The sequence below is a fragment of the Aythya ferina genome (genome assembly GCF_964211825.1).
Source record: "Aythya ferina genome assembly, chromosome: 6".
Taxonomy (NCBI): domain Eukaryota; kingdom Metazoa; phylum Chordata; class Aves; order Anseriformes; family Anatidae; genus Aythya; species Aythya ferina.
Genome location: NC_140303.1, coordinates 38,411,049 through 38,428,253, shown reverse-complemented (window position 1 = coordinate 38,428,253; position 17,205 = coordinate 38,411,049). Strand labels below are relative to the sequence as shown.

At 38.6% G+C, this 17,205-nt stretch overlaps 1 long non-coding RNA gene across 1 annotated transcript in view; it reads right to left on the bottom strand.

Moving 5' to 3' along the window:
- The window catches only part of LOC311439325, a 61,483-nt gene that overhangs the window by 41,701 nt on the left and 2,577 nt on the right, over positions 1–17,205 (bottom strand). Inside the window, exons 2-3 of the long non-coding RNA XR_014694659.1 lie at positions 12,852–13,020; positions 12,664–12,771 (exon numbers count right to left, since the gene is read on the bottom strand). This is a non-coding gene — a long non-coding RNA (uncharacterized lncRNA). The remainder of the gene's footprint in view (positions 1–12,663; positions 12,772–12,851; positions 13,021–17,205) is intronic.

Here is a 17,205-nt window from a genome sequence, read left to right as displayed (position 1 = left end):
AGAACATTTCTCTCATGGGCTTTGCTCAAAATATTTTTATAGGGAGAGAGTGTTCCCTTTGCTTAGGTGTCAGCTCAGAGCTTTCTGGATGCAAACCAGAAAGGTCCCAGAGACACCCTGGTGATGGGGGAGCATCACAAGGGCTTGACTTGCCCTTAGGTAATGTGTCCTATCCATCAGAAGCTGGAGACTGTGATTTGGACAGAACTTTCTGTTAGTTAGGACCTCAGAAAAAAACACCAAAGACCCCCCAGGCTCAGACAGACCTCCACCATCAGGCTGCCACGGTAGTGGTTCCTTGCCTGTGCCTCAACTGGGTGAACTTTACAATGAGGCAGGACCTGTAACTCTGAGCAGTGCTGCATCGCAGCAGTGGAGCACCACCAGCAGAATTTCCCTGCTCCATTTTGTGAGGAGCAACTTAATGGCACTATCGACATCTTCTGTGATATACGTCCCGTGATCAGTGCAATTACTGCATGTCATCACCACTGTAAATTTACCCAGGCTGAAAACATTTTGAACTTAAACTGCATACTTAAGAACTACTATCCACCTCCTCTTTGTAAATTAGCTATATGATTTATCTGTGGGAACCATTTCAAAAAGTATACATTCAGAAATACATATACCACATGATGTCTTTTCCATATGGCATCTCATAATTATTTTGCTGTGTGTGAACATGATGAAAACAGTTTCATAATTCTCTAAGGGTTAGGGTAAATTATTTCAATTAGACATATTTCAGAGCAAACATTACCTTAGGGTTTATTAATAATAGTACCTGAGAAGGAACAGCTGCCTTTTAAGCAGCAAGAGCTGTCAGCTTCTCACTGCCCCCCCGTAGCACCCCTTTTGTGACTAAAAAAATGGCAGATTTTCTCATGCTTTACCTAAACAGAGAACTTGGCAGCAGAGACCTGGTTGTAATCCTCAGCAAGGGAGCTGGTGGGTGGATTTTTTCTCTATAAACTCTTGTATAAACCACACCAGTCTCCTGGTATTTATTTTGTGTAATGTTGGAAATAATACACAGATCCAACAGGCCATGTAAAGGAGTTTTGTAACTTCCTGAAACCCTTTCAGATGAAATCTTTTCTCCAACAGTGGTCCCAGGTCATTGGGATATTATCACCATTTTTAAGGGCCAGGTTCCTCGGCTATTTGTAATAATATAACTTTGAAATTAGGAAATGGAAATCTAAATTAGATCAGCTAATTATTAGGAATTGTTAATGGAATTATTAAAAAGAAAATTAGTTAGACTGTCAAAGTATACAGATAAATTTGTAAGCTCTGTGCTTACAAGCAGCCTGCCTTGCAGGTTTTTTTGTGCCCTATTCCTCATCTAGCAGTTTTTATATATTAATACTGTCATATGGCATGCACTGATTTTGAGCTACAGCTTCTGTGATTACGCCTCCCTGCAAGGAATACTTCTATTTTTAAAGACAAATGCCTAAGAATCACTTAGGTGCATCCAAGTCCCTAAAAACCTGAAGTGGAATTGCACTGAGAGCCATGGAAAATCCCTGCCACTCCTCACCCCACACCACTGGCAAGGGATGAGAGAACTGACCCTGAATACACAGTCATTACAGCTGGGTTGAGAAAAGGGACAGAGTTAAGTCCGTTGGCTGATAAATAATGCAGGTACAATCACAGGGAGTGTTGGTGTGACTGGCTCCTCATTACAAACTGTGGGCTGGAATAAAATTTGCTGTGGAGCTGTAGGTCTGAGAGTGGAAGGCAGGGGATCAGCCCCCATCAGTTCCTATCCAGGACCATACATGGAGGAGGGCTGAAGGCACCCCTTATGGAACAATGAAAACTGAATCTGAGAGGCCTCTAATAACATCTGTGAAAGAGTTTTAGAATAAATATGCTGAGAAATCAGCTCTCACCTTGACCATCAGTTGTGGCTGTCCCATCCCTACTAGTGCTCAAGGCCAGGCTGCACGGGGCTTGGAGGAACCTGATCTACTGAGAGATGTCCCTGCCCATAACAGGGAGGTTGGAACTGCATACGTTTTAAGGTCCTTTCCAATCCAAAGTATTCTGTGATTCTGTGACCCTCAGTCTTTGAATCTTACAGTCCCTGTGTGTATATGAACTGAGTTAGAGTGGGCTTTTAATTAATTTAGTGTAGCTCTGCCATCACCTTTAAATATATATGCATATTTATATATAAATAACATGAAAAAGATAGAAAGGGAATGTTCATACATACATAATTGTAGGTAGAACAATATGCATATCCGTGATTGCTTGAAAGCCAATACAAGGATATCTAGAATGTTTAGTTATCACCTGGCTAAACATGACAGTTCCACTACATCATTATCATACTTTAATCTTTTCATCTAAGCTACAAGAGGAAAAAAGCATTTCCAAATAGAAAAAATGATTGCTAAAAGGCATTCAAGCTATAAAATATTTCCTTTTGGTTCAGGTCCTAGTATTTTTGCCTGGCTGAGGTTCAGGCAGCTCTATAACTTTGCTGAATGATTTCCAAAGGGCCTCTTGCCCATATCTTTGTGCAAGAACATTCACATTTAGCCTTGAAATTGCCACTTAAAAGCCATGAGAAACTGTTTGCTTCTCTGTCTGGTGTGTGGCTTTGTCTATGACTTCTCCAGGAGGATTCTCACCTGGTCCCAGCCCCACAAAGACCTTTGATGCTGAGTGCTGCAGGATTCAAGGACAGGACTTTCTCTCCCATCTGCTTGTCCTGCTCTGGTGTGGAGAAACTGATAGAAAGCAAATGACTAAGAACCCTGAGCCTCAGATCCCTTTAATATTTTGGAAAAACAAGCCTTTTTTTCTCACGTTTGGACTTTGAAACTACTGTTTCATTGGGGAAGTGCATATTCGCAGTCATGGAGACTTCTAATCTCTTTCTCCTTGTCATGCAAAGAAGAGACTGCTATAACAAGACCTCTAACCTTTGCTTTCTTCTCTACTTAATCCCATAATTTATTCATTTTATTTTATTTTTTTCATAACCAGACAAACTTCATTATAGTTCAGATGCTTTTATACTTTTCAAAATACCACACTTTGTTGAGTTCAATTTTTTTGGACAACGATGCAGAAGAAATGAAGTTTACACATAGTCCTCTCTGCCAGACCTTTCCTTCCTTAACCATGTGAAAATTCACTGGCTTACTTCAATCTAATTCAATAGAGAGATAGAAGCCCTGAAGATAATTAAATTCCTCTAAGTTCTGCAAACATTGGCAGCTGGAGACAGGTAGGATATTAAAAGGACTGCCTCTGCTGCAGGAGTCTTTACAAGGCTCTACAACGTTTCTCTTGGCCTTGGCCAGGAGGCAGGTGTAACCTTCTGCATAGTGCCCAGCCTCTTGTGCAAGCAGAAGTTCAGGGGAAACTGAGGCATTGTTTGTAGGTTCTATGGAGGGACTGGAGGCAATGCAAGAAGGTGAAGACCTGGTAGAAGAGTAAAGAAATGAAGGACACAAATTCATAGGAAATGTTTTTTTGTTTGTTTGTTTGTTTGTTTGTTTTATAAACTGGGCAATACAAGAGCAAACAAACTGACATACCTGCTTGATATCCAGAGTGGAAACCTTTGTACCTAACTATACACCCATGCAAAAAAATTTTGTCATCTACCTGTTGTTTTTGAACCTTAAAGCTTATGGCAGCAATATAAGCAAATGCTTATATCACAATTCATCTGTACTGTAACTTGTATATTGCAGGACTTGTGCTACTCTTGTACCTGTTCACAGTGATGTTGCACAAGTGACTCGGGTATATATTTGTGCTCAACAATTACACACTCTCCTCTACTGGCAATGGGACTAGGCCAGGAGTCAGGAGACAGACTTCCATCTGTTAGTAAAAGGTTGTGGGACTGCAGAAAGTTGGTGTTGTTTTTTTTTTTTTTCCCCCTCTGTCCTTCTTTTTTCCTCTCCCACACTTTGCCTCTTTTATTAGTTCAAGCTAAAAGTCCTTGGGAGGAAAGGCCTTTTTTCACCAGATGTTTGCATGAGCCTAACACATTGGGAGCCCTTTCTTAGTTGAAGTCCAGATGGCCTATTGCAAAGTAGATAATAACAAGACTCCAGCAAACACTGATGTTCTTATATCTGTATGACAACATCACCTTTGAAATGGGAATACTCATCTGTGTATGCTGTAAGAATACATTTTCACTTGTGTATTTAGCTGTAATAGGCCCACTAAAATACAAACATAAGATCTTAAAAGTATCTCCATCAAAATTAATGGACAGCCTGACAGAGATCAAATTTGTCTTCTGTGAAGAGATTAATAATCTTAAAGCTCCTGAGCTTTTGCCATGCCTGTCTTATTTCTGCTCTGCTGTACCCAGCCTGCTAACAAAGCATCTCTTCCCTTATTACATGAGGGAGACCGGACTTCTCATAAACGCTGTATACCACCCACAAGCCTGGCTCAAGACCCATCTATAAATTTCCTTTGCCTTTTGAAGAGAAGAAATTTTCCTTGACGAAGGTGATTATCAGGTATTAGAGGCTAATCTTATAATAAATTTGTGAATTAGTAAGCCTACTTCTTAACTAGTCAAAAGCAAATCCCTCTTGCTCATACCTTGTTATGTTAGCATTGCATGTTATCGTATCAATGGTATTTAATCGTTTGTCAGGGAAAAAAAAAACACAAGCAGATATATTCACTTGCTGACATGAGCCAGGGTCATAAGGTTACTCATCATAATGTGTTGTTCAGATTATTTCATTTAATCCCAATGGGCTTTTATTTTGTGTGTCAATTTGTACAATAAAGTTCTGTTTTATAAGATTGAGTTTGCTTGTATGTTGTCAGTGCACCTAATCAAAATCTGAAATGCTTAATTATTTCTAAGGTCCTAATTCTGTTCTGCAATACAGTGTTGTGTGCCCTCAGTGAGAGAAAGTCAGTGTAATCTGACACAAATTTCAAAGGCCTCCCTGAAGTGTTTCCCTGCGTGTTGTGTGAAGGGAGGAGGAGGGATATGGTTGAACATCAGCTTTTGAATTGCCCCATTTTGAAGGGAAGGACAATCAGAAACACTTGGACCCACTTCTAATACCCTGCAGTCTGGATGCACGGCTTGATTCAGGTCCATCTGTACCCAAAAGCAGGAATAAATAATGCATGTGAGGGGCTGCAGCAGCCTTCGCATTAAATATTGATCTCCTGGTCCTCTGCCACTCTGCAAGCCCGCGCATCTCCAGATCCACCTGTCTGCACCACGGTGACGGCAGCTCCCTGAGGAGGGGCTTTCACGTTGTGCACACAGCCTATCGTCCAAAATAGGTGGATCTACAGCAAATTTCCTCAGTGTAATTTATTCCACACCCTTGCTAGCATAACAAGTGTTCCCGAGCCTCCATGGATATGTATTCAAGAGGGAGCTGTCTGTCTACATTTCATTTTACATTTCCTTCAGCTAGTTCAGAGATCCATAAGCAAAATCCAGCACCCAGGGACATCTGAGAGGACTTTAAATTCATAAACAATAAATGGTTTACAATCATCCATACCTTAACATTTTCATCTCTGGCAGATAGAGCTTGGATAACTGCTTTTGGGCAACATGCAGACTCTGTGTAGTACAGATTTATTCACCAATACTGAGTACTTCATTTGACTTGGCTGTTTTTGAGCAGAGGTTGAGGGTGTCAGAGGGTTACCTGAGGGAGAAGAAAGAAAGAAATACACAAAAACGTCCCCAAAGTGAGGACATGTGCTGAATGCAGGGTAAGATCTCCATGTCCTCTCTCCCATTGCTGGTCTGGCAGGCAGGGCTGCCTTTCAGCAAGATAGAGCATACACAGAACCCTATTCAAAGGAGCTGCTCAGAAATGTGATCCATTCTCAGGTCTCATGACTGAGAATGAAGGAAAACGAGAAGGTGTGGGGAAGCCCTGGAAGCACTGTTTTGTGACCCAAGAGATGGGCGAATCCCCAAGACTTCAAAGGTTGACTGTCCCATTTATCCTGCAATACGACCCGAGCAGTGGCCGCCAAAGAAATATCCTTTCCTGCTCATTCTGTAGCAGTTCTACTGCTACCATCTCCAGATATCAGACCTCAAGGTACATCAGAAAACTTGGAGCAGACCTCTTTTTCAGCCTTCTTGCTTGTCTAATCCACTCATCAATACACTCCCTGGTAACAGTGATGACATTTGTTTGACACTATGACTGAATCAGACCTGTGAAGTATAAAAAAGTACTAAGTATTTCTCTTACAAGAAATAACTATAAGTGATTTTCACAGTATTTCTTGGTTATGCCCAGATTTCTGTGGTGCAGCGAATCATTAAAAACATGCCCAGTTATTTTACACTCCAGACATATAGACACACAAGACATATTCAGAGGGGTATGCGGGTAGCCTGGCCAGAAAGGTTGAAAGGGTGGCATGGTCAGGATCAAGGTCTGATAGGCCATTTCATCTAAATGCTTCCTGGCTTAGTCACATACTGGAGTTTTTCCACACCTGCAAATGTAGAATATTGCTGGAAATCGAACAATAAACATTTTCTATGTGTACATTGAAACCAAATAGAAAACTCTTACAAACTCAGCTTTAACTATTATGGTTTCTTTTTAAAAAAAAAATCAACAAAAATCAAAAGTGCACAAGATTGCAGAAAACACAATAAAAATGTAGGACAATTTCCTTGTGTTCACAATAAATAAATAAATAAATAAATAAATAAATAAATAAATAAATAAAAAGAGAGATTTAGTTTTAGCTTTTGGGAGGAGATTGAGCTCGGCTGACATTTTCACATAACCAGTACATCCTTTCCTCACTGCTGCACCGATCAAGTTCAAAATAACCGAATAGAAATAACTAGCGGGCCAGTTGTGGATCTGACATTCAGAATTAAGCAGATGGTAAGCACAAAAATACAGTCTGGGTTAAATAGTGACCACATTTGCCAGAAGCACAGACATAGAAACCCTAGCCACATCCAGATCATAGGCGGAGCACATACAGATCTACCAAAACACTAAGAGCAGAATTCAGTATAAATTATTCTGTCTTAATAGTACATGGACATCTGACAGTATTTTTCTTTTATGCACTTTTTCTTCAAAAGGATGGAATTTCACTCTGTGCTGGACACTTTGGCCAAGTGCTTTTTCCCAAATGGATGCAATCCCCTTTCTGATCTGAGTGCCTAACACCAGTCTCCTACCATCTCGTCCAGACACGCTGCCCCACTGCGCTGACAGCTAGGAGGTGATATTTAAAGCAATGCCAATTGAGCACAACAGGGGATAGGAAGAGCAGAAGCAACAGAAGGAGGATTTTGCAAGAGCTTGCTAGGTCATGTTAAACTCCTTCTCTGGTCACATCCAGTGTCCAGCCCGTATGTCTGAAAATCTTGCTTTAAGCCTCTGTTATTTATTTGGAAATTTACTGTGGCTGTGGTTTAACTCTGAATTTCAGAGCTATTCTTTAATTGATATAGTGCACTTCATCCTTCATAAACAATAATCAAAGGTGCCAATGCCTTGGAGGACAGGGAGGCAGATGATCAATACTAGCGAATGACCAGGTCTCTGTAGGAATGTTACTTATACATCAAAATTTATACCGAAGAAGAGAAAGCAAGTCTGTAAGAGCTGTATTTATTAGTTAAAAGACTCATACCTTTGGCTAAGCATCAGTAAAAGCCTCATAGACAAGCTTCTTTGTTTCTGGCAGAAATAAATATTTATTATTGCACTGGGAAAAAATACCCTTACAAAGCCTAACTATTTTAATAAAAAATTTAATATGTTTATTTCTTCCAGACAGGAGATAAAAAGCTGTCAGACAAATAATGGTTTAAATTACAGTGAGATGTTTTCTTTACCTAATCTTTCTTTTACTTCTTTCCCAAAATCTATGTGACATGCTCAGAATCTTTATTTTTAGCAAGAAATGTCAAGGAAACACTTTATAGTAAGTGGCTGTTCACTATTAATTCTTTTGTTATTAAACTTGGGAACATTAATTAACATTAATCGTTTTGGCTCTAATATAGATTTCCCACAATAAATTCTTTATACACATATACAGACCCTATAATCTAATCAAGCAATTTTCTCCTACCTACTTGGAAGGGAGAAAAAGAGCTAGATCGTTATTTCTTTTTTTATTATTTTTTATTTTTATTTTTTATTATTCTGAGAAGGAGGAGGTGCAGGAGAAACTGCTAATGGGACCATGTAAGAACTATATAAGAAGAGAGAAAAACAGTAACTATTGCCATAGCCAGTGTACGTTCTACTCAATCGGGATCTGTATGTTATAAAAGGTAACATTGAAATTCGGTAAGGAAGATAGATGTAAGCAGCTTTAAGTATCAAGGAAACATATGGTTCTGCAAAAGCTGGAATAATAATAAAACTTTGTTTCTTCTTAAGAAAGAAAAAAAAATCTTCTAAAATAATTTAGTAATTAACACATTGATTTCTAGTGCAGCTCTGATACAACCCAAATTTCCAGTGCAGTGGATGAATGTTGCTATATAGTGAGATAAATATAACAGAAATTTATCAAAGAATCTTCCTTATAAAGAAGAAATTGAAAGTTTCGAATGCTAATGCAAACTTTGGACAAGCAAGTATGAGCTGCTCTGTAGGATTCTGATATTTTGCATTGTACAAAACTTGGCATGTTGATCTCTTGTTGGACATGCCACAATCAGATTTACTGATTTTTCATGTTGCCAGGTACATTCTTTAAACCATTGCAAATAATCTCGCAAAATAAGGTTGTCATTACTCCTCAGATGCCCTAGTTTGAATTAACATTATGAATGAATATACTGTATTTCTCAGAACAAACAAGTTGCAAGCTCCATCTTAAGCATGGAAGCTACAGTGTGACTGATTAAGTATGTACACTGCTTGCCAATTCTCTGCAGATCAACACAAGACTTAAATCTCACTTTCACTTTTAGACTTATAATTATTTTCAGAGTGAAGTTTCCATAATGAATAGCTAAAATCATTTATTTCAAATATTGATTTACAACTGGAGGCCTTACATTAATACATGTCTTAGTCACTTTGGGCCTTCACTACTAATCAAACTCTGTGCAGGTAGAGGAGAGAAAAACTGTGTGATGATACCCTTCAGTGGTACAAGGTCCAGACAGCACTTTGAAGTCCAGAGTCTTTCATCCAAAATCCAGCAGCAAAGCATCACACACAAATCCAGCAGTTCCTGAAGTCCTTTCCTATTAGTTGTTAGATTTAATATTAGATTTAATTTCTTTAGTCCATCCTTGAACAAATTAGATTTTAATTTCTCCCCTCTTGCCTTTTCCCATGCCTTTCCTCTCCAGCTCCCATGGTTCCTGTCTCTGAGATCCTGTACATATTTCCTTTTAATCCCAAGGACTCAGATGTCTTTCACTATTCTTTCAAAACATTCTGGAAATGCACATTTTTAACATAAAATTCAACCTTTAAGAAAAGATATATTTTTAAAATTTTCCTCCAAAAAATCACTGTACTGACATGACATATCACAACTTGGTCAATTCTTATATGCGATTTTATATGTATATCCTAAATCTAGCTATTGTCCTTATAGATTGCAAACCACTTCTAGTATGCATCTCAGAAGTATTTTTAAGCAATCTGCAACCTGGACAGCTGCAGAGATAACGTACAGGTTCTAGACCATCTATGTGCAAGGGTGCACATATGGACTCTGTTCACACATCTTCCTTAATGAAATCCTATGAGGAGCAGAAATAACAAGACATGAGGTCTCCATGGTCCTCCAAAGCAGGTCATACCATCCTTACTGATGAAAATATTTCAAGAAGATTAGTTTTTCCAGTATTTCAGTACTTTCCATAGGTGCAAAGTAATTCTATGGAAAACACCAGATTAAATGCAGCATACAAACATTTTGATCTGGCAGAAACAGAGGCTTTGCTCTCTGCTTACATTAAATATTCACAATGTACTTGGCCAGGCTCTCAGTGAGCATTTCCTGATTTACACCAGGTGAGGGTCCAGCCTTTGTAGCTAAAGAGCTTTTGAGAAGCATTTATTATATAAAGAGATCATATTTTACAGGTGCTGGTGGAATATATATAAAACCATCAGGAGCACACATAAATTCCTTGCTGGAAGACCCTGACTACTACAGCTCTGCCTGAAAGTCCAGACAGACCAAAATTGCACTGAGGCGGTGTACCAACATGGTTTCCCATCTGCTCGGTGGATAAATTGCACCAAGTTCCCAGCCAGTAACACGCAAGGGCCTATGAAAATGCAGTGGTACGAAAACGCCTCTTTTTCATTTCCCTCCATTCATCCTGCCATGAAGGCAGCCTGTCTTCTCTCAAGGAGCCCCTATGTCTCAAATGAGTGTAATCATACCAGCAATTCTCCAGCACAATGACACGGAACACACCACTACCTCACATACATTATTTGATAATGTTTTAGCACTGAGCTGCTTTTGGTACCCATCAGCCTATGGGTTTTCCTCCTCCCAAGATGTCACAGAGTTATTGACATTGACAGAACCAGGTTAACAGCGATTAAAGGAACACTACAAATTCCTGCCTCTAGCATGAGCGAATATACAAAATGCTTTTTTTCCTTTCTTCCTTCTCTCTCTCTCTCTCTTTTTTTTTTTTTTTCTTGGTCTTAAAGTTCACAAATTCTGAAAAACAACAGGTTTCAGTACATGTTATTGTAAAACACACTGCAAAGGTGCATAACTTCTTGCACCCTATCTGAGGCCAGTCTGAATTTCTGGATTCAAAAGGGTTTTGTGAAGACATAAATCCTGCTAAGAGGTCTTCAGCTGCACAAAAACAGTGTCAGTAGAAAACTCAAGCTGAGACTGCATAGCACATCTCTGTAATAAGAAAACAATCCAAAATGTGAAAAATGCAGTTTTCTCTTGTTATGCCAGAACTAGGAAGAGCCACCCTAATCCCAATATTAGCCTAACATATTCTGAAAAAAATACAAGAGACAGTCAAAATTTCCAATAGTGCATTTTAGCATTTTCAAGCAATTCAGATGTGATTCAGAAGCTTATGGTTACCTTCTGGCAAAAAGAAAAAAAAAATCTAAACATTTTCAGCTTCTACTATAGAAGAAACAAAATGCCTATGACTTAGAGAACCTGTCAAAAGTTATAAGCATAAACACCACAATTTTATATCTTCAGGATGAACTTCAAATACACAGAACAGCCCCCGGTTTTAATCTTATTTTTTCCCTTAATAATTGACCTACATAAGAGACCAAATCCTTGATACTTTTTGGCACAATATACATTTCTCTTACATGTACCATAGAGTTGTCACTAATTTCCCTAACCTATTATTTCAGAAGACTGAGGACTGGAACTGTGTCTGCCGCAGTATTGAGAGGAGGAAAAAAAAAAAAAAAAAAAAAAAAAAAAGGTCCTCCCAAAAATATTAAAAATGAACAACCTGGTGGAGATTTCAATCCATTAGCAGCACTGAGCTTGCCAGTTCTTTACTGCAGCATTTGACAAGGCTCTGAGCCAGAGATTAAGGCACGTCTCCCGAGGAAGGAAAAGAACAGGAGCTTCCACACTTCATTAAGGATAAGTTTTATTTGCAAACTGCCAGCCCACAGAGTGGCACTGACTTTTGGGTCATGGAAAAGGTTGTAGTTGTGCACTCAAACTGTGCCAAGCTGAGCTAGATAATACCCTTAGAAAAGCAAATCAAAGAAAAAAAATGATAAGAAAAATAGGGAAATCCATGATCACAAATAAGACTAAAATAGGACTTGAAATGTAGCTTGTGCTCCAGTCAGCTTTTTCCTCCTCAAAACTTGTACTAAAGCAGGACAAGTGCCCAAAACAACAGTGAGCAGTTAACAACGAAATATATATTCATGCTGTATTTTTTCATAATTTAAACATACATACAAAAAAACATACATACATACATTCTCAAAATTATTTCACATTGATTTCTTTAAAAATGTTAATATCCCTATGGAGCCAAGCCTTATCATTATTTGATCCTTTTCCAAAGGCTGTACTGAAATTCCATGACTGTATATATTTTTCACAAAGCTATTGTGCTTTTTTTTTTTTTTTTTTCCCCGGCTTGTTTTTCAAAATCTGAATAGAAATGCATACCTTATACAGTTTAAAGTATAAATCATAAATCACTCATCATAAAGGGCCAATACTTGAAGTCTTTATTTGGTATTTGCACCGGCAATTTCCTAATCATTTTCAAATGGAGTTGTGTTTGAGTAAAGACGTGGATGCCAGTAAAGGTAAGTTGTCTCCACTCCAGGGCTTTAGCAATAATCTTTTGCATTAGGTACCAGGTCTTCTTTACACTGACATCAGTAAGATAGTTTGCAGTGAAGGGTGTTCCATACCCAAGGGAAAAAATGACCAGAGAAAAAATACTGGAAAATTTGCCAAAAAATAGTTGTTCTATACATGACCTATTTTCTTCATTTTGAGCATACATATGTGCACTAACAGGGATCAGCAACAGACCTTTGAGTTGCTTAGCCTCGCACCATGTTGGTATTGTTGTAACCACTATCACAGCTATCGCCCATTGAGTAATCTATTGCAAGCGTTTTCCATGAACTCAGAAGCTATAGGAAGAATGAATAAAAAACTTACATCTTTTTATTGTTTTGGCATATCCACTTCTCTCATATGGACATAAATGGTGCCAGGAGCTTGATTTGGAAGAGTCTGGATTTGAACAACTCACAAACAAAAAGGAATCTGAAAAGGAATGGCAGCATTAAAGGCCTACAGCAGATGCTGATGCTAACCTACAACTTTCCCAGCATCATTCACCTCACCTGGAAGCCCTCCTGTGCATCCTGGCACAGGGATGAGGGACCCTGGACATGGTCTTTCCTTCCAGCAGAGTCTCTCTGCAGCTGAAAGAGTGCAGCAAGTGATACTGGCAGAAGTGAAAGTGCAGCTTCGTCATAATCTAAGATTATGGCAGTATATCATCTTCAATACCTAAAACAAAGCAAAGCAAATACATTTATTTTCTTAATCTGTAGTTGAACTAAAACCATGCATGGACATAAAATGTTCCTGCTTTGTTCTCTGCTTTTCTTCATTACCTATTAAAATATGAACTTGATTATATACTGATACATGGAGAAATAAGAAATTTTAAAGCACATTCATCTCCATGGAATTTCTCTTTCTTTTATTTGTTTAAAAAATGTATGCAGATCTTGCAGTATCAATTCTTATTTCACATGTCCATGGAACAGTCCATCTTTTTCAACCATGGCTTAGTGGCAGTCCTCCAATAAACTTCCTGATCTTCCATGTTTTTCAGCCCCTAAAGAGAATTGGTACTGGTACTTTCAGCCTAACACAACGTGTCATGATATCATGACAATTATAACTGGTAGCAGAAATGGCACCCCAGCTCAGACTAAGCAAAGATGACAATCTTTAGTAAGCATCATTAATGAGATCAGTAGAAGATTCACTTTGCTCCATTCCCAGAACCATTTCTTCTCTCTTCCCTGTTATGCTATCCATGGTCACACAGGGAAGGAGAAATCAACAGCTGTAAAGAATTTTGTCTTTTTTATCTTCTCCTTTCAGGATAACCAAGTCTGTGACCTCTGGAGGAACAGTCAAACTATTTGTAAAGCTGAGAGGAAGGCTCAGTTTTGATTCAAGCTTCATGATTAAAATTATCAGAAAAACACAGCATTCATCCAGGGAAGAAGAATGGCATCTCCTCTTAGTCTTATGAGCTGAGAGAATCAGTGATTGGGAAAAACATCAAAAACTTACAAGAGAGAACTTTTAAACTGTTTGCCAATTTTGCTTTGTTCCTATAAATTTTCTTCACTTGCCATGTTCCTTTTGCAAGAAAAAAAAAAAAAAAAAAAAAAAAAACTATAAACATTAGTTAGCTTTGTGGTGAGGTGTTTTTCTGCCAACCTGAGGTTAGAAGTAGAGCTGGGATCCCAAGAGCTAGGCTTTGTATTATAGTATTGTATTTTTGATGCGGTAGTTAAAAGTCAATTACTGTTTCCATTATAAACCCTGTTTTCCAAGGGTTTATACCTCAACCATTTTCATTTCCATCATGCTGAACTTGGCATACAAACAGTATGGATACACAATTTTTAAATAGACTAAGTGAGGTTGGCCCGTTTTTAGATACAGAGTAGTCAGAAACCATTGTCAGTTGATTTTTACTCTTTGATTTTCACAAACTAAACTATAGCTTCACTTTAAAAACTGGATTACTTCAAAGAATTCTCTCTGTGGTTGGGTCTGATACCTTTTACCAATGTATTAAAAATAATAATAATAATAATAATAATAGTACAAAAGCCCATTGATAATATTCTCTCTTTAAGAGATGATTTTCCATGTGCAATTTCAGAGGCCAAGTCTCCCAAGCCATATGTCCTACTGGAGACCAGAGTGTATCAAGCCACTTATGGTTCAGAAGTAGATTTTATTCCAGTAACTTACCTCATTTTGGAAAACTAGGGGCAAAGCACCAACTCAAAGGTCAACGTCATCAGTAATAATCCCTCCAGGGACTTCAGGAAGCTTTGGATCTCACATAGGTGGAGGAACCATCTCACTGGTCTCCCCCAACATGACTCAAGGCTGGTTGTGCCACACAGGGCAGAGGGAGGGCTGTCTCACAAACCAGGTGAGAGCCAGAACAGAGCATTCCCTGTGCAAAGACCAAAATCCAGATGGCCGCTGGCTGTTCAAGCCCTCCATCTGGGGCTGCGTGTCACACAGTAATTGCACTCAGCAGATGCTAATTGCTTAAAAGCTACTTCAGCTTAGAAAATTCACTTTGCCAAGGCCACAACGAATATTTTCTTTGACTTCAATTTCCATGCATTCCTTCCACCTGAATTTCCTGCATTTTTTCTATTAATTGAAGATAGTTGGAATCACAGAGCAATGACACAAATATTTCACAATTCAGCTTCACCGGTGGTAGACTGACTCACATTTTGGTTCATCCCTGTGAATATCCATTTCTACAGAAAAGGTTTCTTTCGTCTGAAGTACAAAAAAAAAAAAAGTTAATTTTTACTATAATTGTTTCTGATGTTTTTCCCCAACAGCCCTGTAGTACAAAAGCAGAACCAGCTCCTTAGTTTTTAAGGTGACCAATACAATCCTGAACTTCTAAAACTGTCCCAATAACATCTCAAACTTTTTTTTTTTTTTTTGGACAAATAATTTTTAGAGTATCCCAGTAAGATATGTGAGCTTGTACTAGTTTTACTGTTTGGGAAAATGAATCACAAAAAAACTGTGACTCACCCAAAATTTCACAGAGGCTCAGGGTCAGAAACAGGAAGAGCACAAACATCTCTATTCCCACTGCCGTGTTTTAGGCTTTCAGTGGGTTGCTTTCCCAGGGCAGAAACTGAACAGAAACTGAGCAGAAAGCTATTAGGTGTTAATCCAAATTTTGCTGATGATGACAGATTTCAATAAGCTTTAGGTCAAGATCTTATTTCTCATTTATTTTGGAATAAGAGAGATATGAATCTAAGATAATATACATGAGATCACCCGACACTGGCACCTTTCTGCACATCCCACTTAACATCAAGGTGAGGTACCAAGTTGGTAAGGATAACATCAAGCTTCCTCACTGTTACCATTTACTTGGCATAGTTAGGTTGATATAATTTTTTTTTCATGCATAATAAATAGGGCATATTACAGAGGTGAAAGGCACAGTAGTGGGTTACCATTTTCCCTTTCACAGTCTATGTGCAGTCACCATAGCCTGTGTGCTCCAAGTGCATGCTCAGATCATGTATTTGTGAACACTGACAAGAACAACTTTCTTGAAAGCTATCAAAGCCGTCCTCATTATCCTTTATGGGCTGTACAGAAAATGTCTCCACTATTAGACATTTAACTGGAGTGCAGCAGAATGGTTTTGCTGGCCCCCTCCAGTTCTTCGGGTAAAAGCTCTGTTCATAATCAGTTTCTGCTTTTTTTAATGACCCTCAAGAGGTCCCTTCTGGTACACTTCAGTTCCCTTTCTAGTGTCCCATTGATTTTACAGACTTTAGGAACTTGCTCTTAACCTTCTGCTTTTTTCCTGGATCACTGCTGAATGATTAGGCACTACACAGCCTTTTGTTACCCTGTACACTGAGAGATATCTGGAGAATTAAAACACCAGTTACAATAACATTTGCTAGAGAAAGAGAGTGCTCTTCTCTCAGAGCTATTCACTCTGTTATGTGCATGATTTTATATATATATATATATTTTTTTTTTTTTTTGGAGAACAAGAATGACTTCAAACTCATAGGAAAAAAATACAGAGCTATCTACTTGGATACAAGACTGAAATTCACTCAAGAGCCTACATTTATATGTATCATGAATTTTAGCAGCAGAAGTGAAACCATTTAGAGTTTCAAAGGGTGGGCCAGAGTCTGCAGTACAGTGAGCAGCATGTAAGAATAAAAATAATTTTATATTTTTTTTAAAAAGAATTTTAAAGGATTTTCCAACCAAAGTGTTTTCAGTTATCTGATTTGATTCACATGGAGCCACAACAGTGCCAAAAGTATGTTTGTTATGGTGGTTCTGTTTGTTTGCTTGTTTGTTTTTTAAGTTAGAGTAGTTGGAGAAATACAGCTCTTAAGACATGCCAGGTAGATTCCGACAGAAGGATGCTTGCTGCAAGGACTTCCTCTAAACCACATTACAGCAGCAGTACAAGCTGTGATGGCATGTGGTGTTCCTCCAAAACCTCTGACCTTACTCAAATTCTCTCACCTCACCAGGATTCTCTCACCTCACCTATCCTCAGCAGGATAGGTCCTGCTGCAGGAAGGACCTATTATCCCTGTGTAATTTTAGGACCACTTCCTTCATTATGTGATCCTCAGGAAATGCATTAAATGTTGATTAGTTCCTTGAAAAAGCTAAAGGACAGAGCTCTGGTACCATCCTATGGAAACATCCCCAAATTTTCCCAGGAGGTTGAAGTTCAGGCAACTCCATTTGCAACAGCAGGTTTGAACCAGTGTGTGGGGATGGTGGCAGCCCAATTACTGCCTGTGCCCAGCTCCCACTGCCTTGCTGCAGGATGCTGGGGAAAAAAAAAATAAAGCAACCTTAAAACCAGAAACAGAAATTGCAGCGTTGTTGTTGTTGTTGTTG